The sequence below is a fragment of the Bombina bombina genome, chromosome 4 (assembly GCF_027579735.1).
Source record: "Bombina bombina isolate aBomBom1 chromosome 4, aBomBom1.pri, whole genome shotgun sequence".
NCBI classification, from domain to species: Eukaryota; Metazoa; Chordata; class Amphibia; order Anura; family Bombinatoridae; genus Bombina; species Bombina bombina.
In genome coordinates, this window is record NC_069502.1 from 840,491,050 (window position 1) to 840,505,961 (window position 14,912).

Sequence of the window (14,912 nt, forward strand, 5' to 3'; positions counted from 1 at the left end):
GGCTTGAGGATAATTCCCTTCCTTTTTAGTGGAAGAGGAAGGGGGGACTCCTTTGAAATTACGAAAGGAACGAAAATTTTGTCGTCCCCTTTGCTTAGATATCTTATCTTGAGTGAGGAGGTGACCCTTACCTCGCGTAATGTCAGAAATTATTTCTTTCAAGTCAGGCCCGAATAGGGTCTTTCCCTTGAAAGGAATAGCCAAAAGCTTGGATTTAGAGGACACATCTGCAGACCAAGATTTCAACCATAGGGCTCTCCATGCTAAGATGGAGAATCCCGAACTCTTAGCCGCCAATTTGGTGACCTGAAAGGCAGCATCCATAATAAAATAATTAGCCAGCTTAAGGGCCTTAATTCTATCTTGTATTACCTCCAAGGAAGTCTCAGTCCTAAGAGACTCTTCTAGAGCTTCAAACCAAAAAGCAGCCGCAGTCGTGACTGTTACAATGCAGGCCGCTGATTGCAATAAAAACCCTTGATGAACATAGAGTTTTTTGAGAAGACCCTTCAACTTCTTATCCATGGGGTCTTTGAAAGCACAACTGTCCTCAATAGGAATAGTCATATGCTTTGCCAGAGTAGAGATAGCTCCCTCCACCTTAGGGACCGTCTGCCAAGAGTCCCGGACGGTGTCAGCTATAGGGTACATTTTCTTAAAAATAGGGGAAGGAGAGAACGGGATACCCGGTCTTCCCCATTCCCTTGTAAGAATTTCCGAAATTCTATTAGGAACTGGAAAAACATCGGAATAAGAAGGGACCTCTAAGTATTTGTCCATCTTACACAATTTTTCTGGTAGGACCACAATAGAGTCACAGTCGTCCAGAGTCATCAAAATCTCTCGCAGTAACAGACGGAGGTGTTCAAGCTTAAATCTGAAAGACATGACGTCCGAATCTGTCTGGGGCAACGCACTTCCTGAGTCAGACAGTTCCCCCTCAGACAGGGTCTCCCTACCCCCCAATTCAGAACCCTGGGAGGGTACATCGGAGATAGCTATCAAAGCATCAGAAGTCGCAGGGACCATATAGGCCTCTGACCTGCTGCATTTGCCTTGTAACACTGGCAACTTAGATAAAACTTCTGTAAGAGTGGATGACATAACTGCAGCCATATCCTGCAGAGTGAATGAAGTGGACGCGGTTAAGGAACACGGCATCGCTTGGGTGGGCGTTAAAAGGTTGTGACGCTTGGGGAGAAAGCTGCAGCATACACTGATTCTCATCAGTCTGAGAAGCATCCTTAGACATACTTGCATTAAAGAAAATGTGTTCTTTACATTGTAAAGCCCTCTCAGTACATGAGGGGCAAAAAGTAATAGGGGGTTCCACATTGGCATCTAGACACATAGAACATGTACTTTCCTGAAGTTCAGCCATGAGAAACAAACTAGCAATATTGGTCATTTTATACTAGAAATTCAACTAAATTTAACAAGCAAACACTGTTAGAAAAGTTGCTGAAAAATGGGTGTACTGTTTCTTTAAAAAGTAAAATCATATATGCATTTGCCGCTTTGCAATAAAACTGCAGTAATTTGGAAGCACTCTAACACTTTGACAAGCTTATACTGTAAGTGTATGATCGAATAATTACAAAATTAGGCCTTAATTAACCCTTTGCACCCAAGCAGAGCTGTGCCGCCTACCTGTCCCAATCGAACACTGACTAGTCGTGGAAACGGCGCTCCTAAAGCCGCTTGTGATGACTGAACACAACCGACTTAGGCCACACCGGAGCATAGACACATGCTGCTCCAAGACAGGATCCGAATAGTAAATGCGCGCCTGAGTGTGCGAAACTCTAAGCCCCGCCCATCGTCGGCGCAACCAAAAGTTCCCGGCTACAGAAGAACCGCATGGGAAATAAACATGTCAGTGTATTTTAAACAAGTACCGCTAACCACCAATGTGCCCCCTCACAATAAACACACATATTCTAATATTTGCTATAATATAGAACACTTTTGCTGCGCATGCCACAATCCCCAGCGTCAAGCCCATAATAAAAGAATAGCCACCGGTTAACCTTTTATTAGGCCACTGATCATCCAAATAAAAAAGGCAATACTTATGCACATAACTTGACCCTGTGCAAAACGATTACCCCTTCCCTGTACCGGGAGTAAGTGTCTTTCTGTTCTGAGATACTTTAGTCTCCCCAGAAATAAAATGGCTGTACATACCTCAATGCTGAACGCAGTATGAAGCTGTCCCACACAATGAAGATGTTCCTTTTCCTCACCTTCAGCACATCAGTGGGAACAAACAGGGTCTTAGATAATATCTGCTAAGACCATCAGCAAGGCAGCAACCAATACGGGAGCGTTTTAGTAGAATAAACATCTCCCATGTTCATTGCTGAAAAGCCAGAAGCTCTAGCCCTGAGAAAAATAGCACACACTGGTACCATTTAAAAATAATAAACTTTTCTTGAAGAATCTAACACCTCATTGTACCTCTTCCTATCACTAACACAGGCAAAGAGAATGACTGGGGTGGGAGGGAAGGGAGGAGCTATATATACAGCTCCTTCACTACACCCGTTCTTTAAGGGTCTGACTTGCTGAAATTTGTCACACTCATTGTCACATTTTATTTTTCAAGTTTTCATTTTTTCATCATTTATTCTTTATTTCAGTATTTTTCCATCATCATTTTTTCACCACCACTTGTTTCACATTTTTTCCACCATTTTTCATCATTTATCCACAATTTTGCATTTTATTGACTGTACACCCTCCTGATCACTGAATTGATAACTCTTATATGTGATTTATTTTTCATTCATTCAAGGGTTCCCTTGAAGTAGGTCTTGTGCATATTAGGATTACCTCTTCACTGTGTAGCACCTTATTATTATATCTATATTATTGTTTTTATACTCAGGTTTTTAAGTATAAATTATTTCATGGATCCATGAATAGCTTTTATTGTTATTAATATCAGAACATTTTACACAATATTTTTGTGCAATATCTATATTTTGTGCAACATCTATGTGCAATATTGGTATAAACAATCACTGACATAACAGTCAGCACAATATTTTTGTGCAACATCTATGTGCAATATTGGTTATATCTAATAATATAATTGCGGTAATAAACATTCACTGACACAACAGTCAGCTATTCCATTTTTACATTTTTATCCTCGGCCATAGGCGCTGTACACACTCCATTTCCATCCAGACAAGGTCCACATACCAGAACCTGTGAGGTCATGCTGGTGCTACCAGAAACACAAACAAATGTTCCATGATGATCTTGGAGATCACTCTTGGAAGAAGAACTAGAGGCAGAAACATATAAGCAGGTTGGTAAAACCAAGGAACTGCTAATGCATCCACCGACTGCGCCTGAGGATCCCTGGACCTGGACAGGTACCTGGGAAATGTCTTGTTTAGATGGGAAACCATCAGATCTATTTCTGGAAGACCCCACATCTGAACAATCTGAAAAAACACATCTGGATGAAGTGACCACTCCCCCGGATGTAAAGTCTGACGGCTGAGATAATCCGCTTCCCAATTGTCTACACCTGGGATATGTACCGCAGAAATTAGACAAGAGCTGGATTCCACCCAAGCAAGTATCCAAGATAGTTCTTTCATAGCTAGGGGACTACCAGTCCAACCCTGATGACTGACATGCCACAGTTGTGATATTGTCTGTCTGAAAACAAATGAATGGTTCTCTCTTCAACAGATGACAAACCTGAAGAGCCTAAAAATATTGTTTGGTAACCTCACCTCTTGAGATTTCCAAATCCCTTGTGTTGTCAGAGATCCCCAACCTGAAAGACTTGCATCTGTTGTGATTACAGTCCAAGTTAGACAAACAAAAGAGGCCCCTTGAATTATATGGTGGTGATCTAACCATCAAGTCAGAGAAAGTTGAACATTGGGATTTAAGGATATTAATTGTGATATCTTTGTATAATCCCTGCACCATTGCTTCAGCATACAAAGCTGGAGAGGTCTCAGATGAAAACGAGCAAAGGGGATCGCATCCGATGCTGCAACAGTCATGAGACCTAAAACCCCCATGCACATAGCTGCTGAAGGGACTGATTGAGACTGAAGGTTCTGACAAGCTGAAAACAATTTCATTAGTCTCTTTTCTGTTAGAGACAGAGTCATGGACACTGAATCTATCTGGAAACCTAAAAAGATGAGCCTTGTCTGAGGAATCAAGGAAATTTTTGGTAAATTGATCCTCCAACCATGTCTTTGAAAAAACAACACTCATGAGATTCAGCAAAATGTAAAGACTGGGCTAGTACCAAGATATCGTCCAAATAAGGAAACACCGCAATACCCTGTTCTCTGATTACAGAGAGTAGGGCACCCAGAACTTTTGAAAAAATTCTTGGAGCTGTCGCTAGGCCAAATGTAAGAGCAACAAATTGGTAATGCTAGTCTAGAAAAGAGAATCTCAGAAACCGATAGTGGTCTGGATGAATCCGAATATGAAGATATGCATCTTGTAAGTCTATCGTGGACATATAATGACCTTGCTGAACAAAAGGCAGAATAGTCCTTATAGTCACCATTTTGAAAGTTGGCACTCTTACAAAACAGTTAACAATTTCCAGATCCAGAACTGGCCTGAAAGAATTTTCTTTCTTTGGGACAATGAATAGATTTGAATAAAACCCCAGACCCTGTTCCTGAAACGGAACTGGTATAATTACCCCTGAAAGCTCTAGATCTGAAACACACTTCAGAAAGGCCTGAGCCTTCACTGGATTTGCTGGAACGCGTAAAAAACTTCTCACAGGAGGTCTTATTCTAAATCCTATTTGATACTCTTGAGAGACAATGCTCCGAATCAATTGATTTTGGACAGAATCTGCCCAAATGTTTTGGAAAAAATGTAATCTATCCCCCCACCAGCTGAGCTAGAATAAGGGCCGCACCTTCATGCAGACTTGGAGGCTGACTTTGGTTTCTTAAAAGGCTTGGATTTATTCCAACTTGAAGAGGGTTTCCAATTGGAACCAGATTCTTTGGGGGAAGAATTGGTTTTCTGTTCCTTATTCTGTTGAAAAGAACAAAAACTATTAGAAGCCTAATATTTACCATTAGATCTTTTAGCCTGAGATAAAAAAAACTCCCTTCCCCACAGTAACAGTTGCAATAATTGAATCCAACTGAGAACCAAATACATTGTTACCTTGGAAAGAAAGAGATAGTAATCTAGACTTAGATACCATGTCAGCATTCCAATATTTAAGCCACAAAGCTTTTCTAGCTAAGATAGCTAAAAACATAGATTTAACATCAATTTTGACGATATCCCAAATAGCATCACAGATAAAATGATTAGCATACTGAAGCAAGTGAACAATGCTAGACAAATCAGGATCTGTTTCCTGTTGCGCTAAACTTTCCAACCAAAAAGTTGATGCAGCTGCAACATAAGCTATATAAATGGCAGGCTTGAAAAGATATAAATAAGCTTTCCTTAGATAAGATTCAAGTTTCCTATCTAAAGGGTCCTTAAAGGAAGTACTATCTTCCATAGGGATAGTAGTACGTTTGGAAAGAGTAGATTTTTCCCCAAAACCCCAATCTAATTGCTGGCAAAGGATACAACTTTTTAAACCTAGCAGAAGGAATAAAAGAAGTACCAGGCCTATTCCATTCCTTTGAAATCATATCCGAAATAGCATCAGGAACTGGAAAAATCTCTGGAGTAACCACAGGAGGTTTATAAACTAAATTTAAACATTTACTAGTTTTAATATCAAGAGGACTAGTTTCCTGAATATCCAAAGTAATCAACACCTCTTTTAACAAGGAAAGAATATACGCCATCTTAAAGGGACAGTAAACCTTAAAAATAATGTTATATAATTCTGCACATAGTGCAGAATTATATAACATTATTTAGGTGCTATAGCCATAAAAGCATTTTTTCCTTTTATATTTTGCTAAAATACGGCGCTTTTACAGACCCGCTCTCTGCTCTGTGCTGAGCGGGTCTGTAATATTCAGTCAGCACATCGGGCCAGCTGTATAGTCACAGCCTGGCCCGACCGCGCCATAAGACTAAGTGCAGCACGCTCCTGTCACAGGAGCAAGCTGCACACGCTGGTATAGTCTTGATAAAGGCCCCTCCAGGCTGAAACGTGAAGACAGACCCCCATTCAACACACCAGCCTGACATACGGTGAGCACATTTCTATTTACAAGCTTTGTCCTAGTAGCAGACTTCTGATTGTATTTCTTGTTTCCTTTTAGGTCTCTGGATCCAAATTACCCTTGATTCTCTACTACAGATCAGCCTTCAGCATTTGGATTTATTCAGAACTTTTTGTTCTCTCCATTTGGTATTTTTTATTGTTGCATTTGCATTTTTATAATACATTTTTTATGCTCTGAGTCGTTTTTATTGCTGCAGCAATTACAACGTTTAATACATGTTATAATACATTCATGTTATCACATTTTTATATGCTCTGTTATATTACTGTACGCTATTACATTCTAATTTGTTCTACTACATCAATATGTTTATATGAGACATATGAGATATATCATACTCATTCTGCATTTTATCCAATATAGGGTTAAGTGTAAACTATTGTATTACTAGTTGTATGTTTATCAGATATCTGCCAAGACTGATATTCTCAATTATTCAATATTAGATCAAGAGACATTACACTCTTTTAGACATCACACCTTATTATTTTTCGACTTTCTATTCTTATCTCAGCTCTTATTAGCCACTATTTCCTATAACATTATATTTCTTATAACATTATATTTCTTTTAACATTATATGTTTGTTAGCACATGCAGTGATCTACAATAGACAGTGTTGCATTTTTCACATTGCTACAAAGTAGCCCTAAGGCACTCTTTCCTTATTATATACAAGTAGCTATAATGTTTTGACTTCTAGAGTAGTCACATTTTCACAAACCACTTACTATTTCTAGCACACTGTGCACAATCGCACACAGTGGAGCCTTTATGATTTATTTCTCTATTGATTAATTTTTTTTAATTTTTTGATTTTGCACCTTCTGTTGATTTGTTTATAACTTTTTGTTTAATAAGTTTCTCAAGCATGTGCTCTTGCTAATAATTGAATATAACATTTATAATTGAATAGTACTGATATGATTTGTGCATCCTGTAACTGCACATGGTCAAACATATTACCAGGTACTGTATGCATGTTCTATATAAAGTTACACTTGCATAAATAATAATTTCTACGCCGCACTTTAGCTACTCTTCTTATGAAGTTGTGTTGGGCTATCGGTCACCTCCAGTGAGCCTGTGTGGTCTTGTCACGAGGCGCAGAACACTATAAATCTTTGTCAAATGCATTTCTATATGTGTGTGCACAAGTACAGTGGATATAAAAAGTCTACACACCCCTGTTAAAATGTCAGGTTTCTGTGATGTAAAAAAATAAGACTAAGATAAATAATTTCAGAACTTTTTTCACCTTTAATGTGACCTATAAACTGTACAACTCAATTGAAAAACAAACTGAAATCTTTTAGGTAAAGGGAAATAAAAAAAAAAAATAATATGGTTGCATAAGTGTGAACACCCTTTTATAACTGGGGATGTAGCTGTGTTCAGAATTAAGCAATCACATTCAAAATCATGTTAAATAGGAGTCAGTACACACCTGCCATCATTTAAAGTGCCTCTGATTAACCCCAAATAAAGTTAAGCTGTTCTAGTAGGTCTTTCCTGACATTTTGTTAGTCGCATCCTACAGCAAAAGCCATGGTCCGCAGAGAGCTTCTAAAGCATCAGAGGGATCTCATTGTTAAAAGGTATCAGTCAGAAGAAGGGTACAAAAGAATTTCCAATGCATTACATATACCATGGAACACTGTGAAGACAGTCATCATCAAGTGAAGAAAATATGGTGCAACAGTGACATTACCAAGAACTGGATGTCCCTCCAAAATTGATGAAAAGACGAGAAGAAAACTGGTCTGGGAGTTGCCAAGAGGCCTACAGCAACATTAAAGGAGCTGCAGGAATATCTGGCAAGTACTGGCTGTGTGGTACATGTGACAACAATTGCCCGTATTCTTCATATGTCTGGGCTTTGGGGTAGAGTGGCAATACGGAAGCCTTTTCTTACAAAAAAAAACATCCAAGCCAGGCTAAATTTTGCAAAAACACATCTGAAGTTTCCCAAAAGCATGTTGCAAAAGGTGTTCTGGTCTGATGAAACCAAAGTTGAACTTTTTGGCCATAATTCCAAAAGATATGTTTGGCGCAAAAACAACACTGCATATCACCAAAAGAACACCATACCCACAGTGAAGCATGGTGGTGGCAGCATCATGCTTTGGGGCTGTTTTTCTTCAGCTGGAACTGGGCCTTAGTCAAGGTAGAGGGAATAATGAACAGTTCCAAATACCAGACAATATTGGCACAAAACCTTCAGGCTTCTGCTAGAAAGCTGAACATGAAGAGGAACTTCATCTTTCAGCATAACAACGACCCAAAGCATACATCCAAATCAACAAAGGAATGGCTTCACCAGAAGAAGATTAAAGTTTTGGGATAGCCCAGACCTGAATCCAATTCAAAATCTGTGGGGTGATCTGAAGAGGGCTCTGCACAGGAGATGCCCTCGCATTCTGACAGATTTAGAGTGTTTTTGCAAAGAAGAGTGGGCAAATCTTGCCAAGTCAAGATGTGCCATGCTGAAAAAATCATACCCAAAAAGATTGAGTGCTGTAATAAAATCAAAAGGTGCTTCAATAAAGTATTAGTTTAAGGGTGTTCACACTTATGCAACCATATTATTTTATTTTTATTTCCCTTTACCTAAAAGAGTTCTGTTTGTTTTTTGAGTTGTACAGTTTATAGGTCACATTAAAGGTGGAAAAAGTTCTGAAATGATTTATCTTTGTCTCATTTTTTTACATCACAGAAACCTGACATTTTAACAGGGGTGTGTAGACTTTTATATCCACTGTATATATGTCTGTAAATACATATATACCCATATAAATACATATGAACATATATATGTATGTATCTCTATGTTAAAACCGTTTACCTGCCTTTTTTTACCAACATCCTGAGACCTAATATTTTTGAGCCCATATCATTTTTTGTGTGAAATATATATGTTTTAATATATATACTTTTTAATGCATTTTTTTATGTTTTTTGTTTCATAAAACAGTTAACCAGAGCTCTGGGGACACACAATCCTGACGTGCGTTAACTTAAATTGTGTTGAAGCGATCTACTTTTAACTTGTAATACGAGCACTACATCCGATGTGCGTAAACACCGGAGATAAATCCCTGTTAGGGCATCACTTGTAATCTGGTCCTTGTAGGCCTACAATATTTTAATGTAGTTTTACATGCCTAATATTGCTAGTTTAATTTATTCAGTTGATAACTGTTGCAAAGTTTTTGGTTCAGGAGAAAAATCTAATAAATTTAATACTTTCCATTTACTTTTTAAAGCTGCTACTCTGGAGAAGTTTCCTAGAACTTCAAAAGGCGTCATAAGTGGTGCAGTTAAAAGAAAAATCGTAGAGTTGAAATATCAAAGGAAGCATCATTCAAGACCTCAACAGAATCACAAAAATAAATGTTCTAATGCCATTTACCACAGTTTAAAAAGTATTTTATTGTTCTATTCTATGTGTTCTACAAGTTTTAAAATTGTATGTTTAAATGACAATATAGTTTTGTATATTGTACTGTTATATTTATTTATTTTCGTGTCCCGCAGATGTTTTGGAATTCAATGGTTATACATTTTTTAATGTAATGGATTCAAATTTGGAATGTAGCTGAAATATAATAATTGAAAATCAGTAGAAATATTTGATGATTTTATAATCCAACAATATATATAAAATATATTGGAAGTGCATTTCAGAATATCATAGAAAACATAAATTATGCTTAGCTGATAATTTTATTTCCATTGAGAGGAGGGGAGTCTATGACTTCATTCATTACTAGTGGGAATTAAGAACCTGGCCACCAGGAGGGGGCAAAGACACCCCAGCCAAAGGCTTAAATACTTGCCCCACTTCCCTCATCCTCCAGTCATTCTGCCGACGGAACAAGGAACAGTAGAAGAAACATTATGGTATAAATGGTGCCAGAAGAGAATATAAAATTTAGCTCTGCCCATCGGAGATACAGGCGGGAGCCGTGGCCTCTCCTCCCCTCGATGGAAATAAAATTATCAGGTAAGCATAATATATGTTTTCCATCTAAAAGGGGAGGAGAGTCCACAGCTTCATTCATTACTAGTGGGAACATATACCCAAGCTCTAGAGGACACTGAATGAAACCAGGAGGGTGAAAGGTGTAACCCTTAATCTAAGGGCACCACGGCCTGTAAAACCTGTCTCCCGAAAACCACTTCTGCAGAAGCAAAAACGTCAAATTTGTAAAACTTGAAGGTATGCAAGAAGGACCAGGTAGCCGCCTTGCAAATCTGTTCCATAGAAGCCTCATTCTTGAACGCCCAAGATGAAGCTACCGCTCTAGTGCAATGAGCCGTAATCCTCTGAGGAGGCTTATGACCTGCCGTCTCATAGGCCAAGCGGATCAGGCTCCACAGCCAAAAAGACAAAGAAGTAGCAGAAGCCCTCTGACCCCTACGCTTTCCAGAATACACAACAAAAAGAGAGTTAGATTGTCTGAAATCCTTTGTTCCTTGAAGAGAAAATTTCAAGGCACAAACCATATCCAGATTATGAAGTAACTTCTCCTTAGAAGAACAGCCTTATCCGCATGAAACACCAGATAAGGGTGCTCATATTGCAAGGCCACCAACTCAGAAACTGTGTGTGCCGATGCAATGGCCAACAGAAAAAGAACCTTCCATGATAGAATTTTTATGTTGAGAGAATGCATAATTTCACACAGAACCTTTTGCAAAACTCTAAGTACCAAGTTTAAGCTCCAAGGGGGAGCAGACTGCTTAAAGACAGGCCTGATTCGAGCTAGAGCCTGGACAAAGGATTGTATGTCAGGGAGAACCGCAAGTCTCCTGTGCAACTGAACAGATAAAGCCGAAATTTGCCCCTTTAGGGAACTAGCGGCAAGACCCTTCTCCAATCCCTCTTGAAGAAAGGACAAAATCCTGGATTACCCTCACCCTGTGCCAAGGGTAGCGATGAGTCTCACACCAGGATATATATATCCTATATATATCACGAGAGAGACACAGACACGATCACGTGATACATCCCTGTGAAACAAAGTAACAAACTGTTTTTAAATTTAACGTTACATTTGAAGGTTCTTTTACCTAATTACAATTGGAGCAAAAATACACCAGATAGTTGGTAATTTACCACATTTGTATAAATTTTAAATGACTTTTTAAATTATATATCTAGATGCCGGCATCAATCTGTTATATTCTGTATTGTATATAAACTATTGCCAGTTCATTTTTTTGTGCAGGAATAAATTTATTTTTATACACTTAGTAGAAGCTCTAGAACGAATTCTCTATTTTTATTTTTATTTTCACTTTTTTCGTTTAAGATAAACAAGTCTTTTCAAATCACCATCTACCACAAACAGTAAGTAAGATATTATAGGATTAAGACAAATATACCCCTGTAATCATAATCCACAACTAACACCAAGTTAGATATTATAAGATTCCAAAAGTATGAGAACCCTAATCAGGGACTATACCAAGATTATATAAGAACATATAGAGAATTTTGGGAATTCACATACCGATCCTATTTGTCAAGACTCATAGCTGAATTAGCGCTATCCCACTCCCTAGACCCCACTCTGCCTGGGCTACTGGTATGATAACCCCTAGAGCGGAGAGATCCCGCCCACACACAATCCAGAAAAGCCTCTCTTTTTTCCAGCCTTGAAGACAAGTTTGACAGAAGGAATCTGTCCCTGGGTGGAGAGGACTTGAACCCTATCCTGTAGCCCTGATCGACCACCTCCAGAACCCACGGGTCCTAAACATCCTGCAACCAGGCGTCTAAGAACAGAGATAATCTGCCCCCCCACTTGGTCCACGGGCCAGTCGGGGGCCGCCCCATTATGCGGACTTAGTCTCGGCAGGCTTCTTGTGCTGCTTAGACTTGTACCAAGCTTGAGCAGGTTTCCAGACACCCTTATGTTGGTCCGCTTTTGCTGTGGGCTGAGCGCTTTGCACCTTATCCCTGCAAAATGGACAAAAATTAGCACTCTTAGGGTTCGCCTTCTTATCCAGGAGAAGGAAGGCACCCTTGCCTCCTGTAAGCATGGATATGATAGAGTCCAGACCTGGACCGAACAGGATCTTGCCCTTAAACGGCAAAGATAACAGCCTTGTCTTAGAGGTCATGTCCGCCGACCAAGATTATAGCCAAAGAGCTCTGCGTGCTAGAACCGAAAAACCTGACACCTTGCCATTCAAGCGGATAATCTGCAAATTAGCTTCACGAATGAAAGAATTGGCCACCTTTAGGGCCTTAGTCTTTTCCTGCACCTCATTCTTAATAATGTTCGCCATCTTGACAGAAACCGGGAAGGTCTGGAGAACCACCCTGTCCTCGTAAACCTTATCCAACTTGGGAATGGAGGGCTCATCTGGTAGTTTGGGTTCCGGAACCTCTAAGGTAGCCAGCACTTGCTTTAACAAAGTTCTCCATTTTACACTGAAAACCGGGTTCCTCCGCTGTCGTAGGTTTAGATAACACTGACTCCGACCCCGAAAGGGCCTCTTCCAACACGTCGGATTGGGCCTTGTCATCGTACCACCCCTCTGGGGTGTCCAACAGATACAACTTCTGGGACAGGCCGCTATGAAAAGCTTAAGGCTTGTGCTTAGCAGAACGCGGCAAAGCATAGATCACCTTAGCGACCGTCGTTTCAAGCTGGTCTGCAAAGTCCAGCGGCCAAGCAATTTCCCCCAAAGGGGTAACAGTCAGACCCTGGGGCGCTGCATGTGGTATAGGGGACACCAATGGGGAACGCACCTCGCAGGACGGAGACCCCTCAGAGGTGGACGGCTGAGTAGTGCTAGACATTCTCTTATGTTTGGAAGTCGTAGCCTTCTCAAGGCATGTGGAACACAGTTGCGCAGGCTGATCTACCAAAACCTCACAATAAACACAGGTATAAGACATAGATAGAGAGGGAGTACCCTCTAACGCATCAGAATCCTCCATAGCTTTTAGAAAGAAAATAGAACAGGCATCTTGATAACCACCAATGGCCGGGGCACTCACCACCTCCTATGACCCAGACTCATAAACCGTTTAGTCTCCTCCATCGCAGATCAGACCGGAAGTGAAGAAGCCCCACCCAGTCACAAGGATGACTACACAGGACTGCCCCTGCCAATGGGAAAGTGCGCCAAAACCATGCAAAACTCCCGGAAGAGAACCTGTCAGTTTGACAAAATGCCAGAGCTGTGTCCCTGCACATAATGCAGCAATCACACAATAAACTTATCATGTACATACCCCCCTGCTCAATAATCCCCTCATAGGAATATTACCCCTAGATTCTATAAAGATAAAGGCGCCACACTGTGACCCCGCTTCTGTGTTATCATTATGTAAAATTTGAACAATCTTAACAGAATCTACGCCCTGGAACAGGAACACGGCCCTTCAAGTGTGACAAGTAGTAGCTGCGCTCTTGACATGGACTTGAGAGAAGAAAATAATCTGCAAAATTTGTCAACGCTAATTGCTAAAGGAGCTGTTAATATGAGTCGGGATGGTGTCGCAAAGGGAAGCTCCCCCTGCATCTCCGGACTCTAACATTCACCCAGGCCCTCAACTTGAGAAGCTTAAAGGGCTACTCCTGTCCCAAAGCGAAGGGTAGAACCCCTCATAAGAGACCTCCGATATTCCAGCACCTCTCTGCCACCTCCTTTGATGAGAGGCAAAGAATGACTGGGGGATGAGGGGAGTGGGGGAGGTATTTAAGCCTTTGGCTGGGTGGCTTTGCCTCCTCCTGGTGGCTAGGTTCTTAATTCCCACTAGTAATGAATGAAGCCGTGGACTCTCCTCCCCTTTTAGATGGAATATTTTTATTATTCTGCTTGCTTGGTAATATATTTCTTAATGCATTCGGAAGTACATTTAACATATATTCCAGAATACATTCCGAAAAACACTTTGAAATATATTTATGGCTGCAGCAATATATTCCTAAATGCATTCTGAAGAACATTTAACATATATTCCAGAATATATTGAAATATATTTTTGAAATATATTGAATGTGGCCAAAATTGTAATATTTCTAATATATTTCAAAATATTATAAAATAATATACAAAAAATATATTTTTAAAAAATATTTCAAATATATGTTTCTTCCATGTTGGCTCTGAGTGGAGGAATCAGATTTTTGGGCCCTGTTCTGACGAAAGGTACAAAAACTATTAGGAGCTTTACATTTACCCTTGGACTTCTTGTCCTGAGGAAGGAAAGTTCCTTTACCTCCAGTCACAATAGAGATAATAGAATCCAAACCAGAACCAAATGACATCTTTACCTGAAAAATAAGCGATAAAAGCCTGGATTTAGAAACCATATCAGTAGACCAAAAATGTAACTATAAAACCCTTCTAGAAACTACTGCCAAAGAGATACTTTTAACATTAATCTTAATAATGTCAAAAATAACATCACAAATAAAAGCATTAGCAGATTTGAGCAAATCTAAATAGTTTAAAAAATCGTCACTAGCAGAATCATCAGAAAACTGCCCAGAAAGACTAACATAGGGGTTCGCACTTACCTGAAACATAAGAGATAAAAGCTTGGATTTAGAAACCATATCAATAGACCAAAAATGTAACCATAAAACCCATTCTAGAAAGTACTGCCAAAGAGATACTTTTATCATTAATCTTAATGATGTCAAAAATAAAATTACAAATAAAACCATT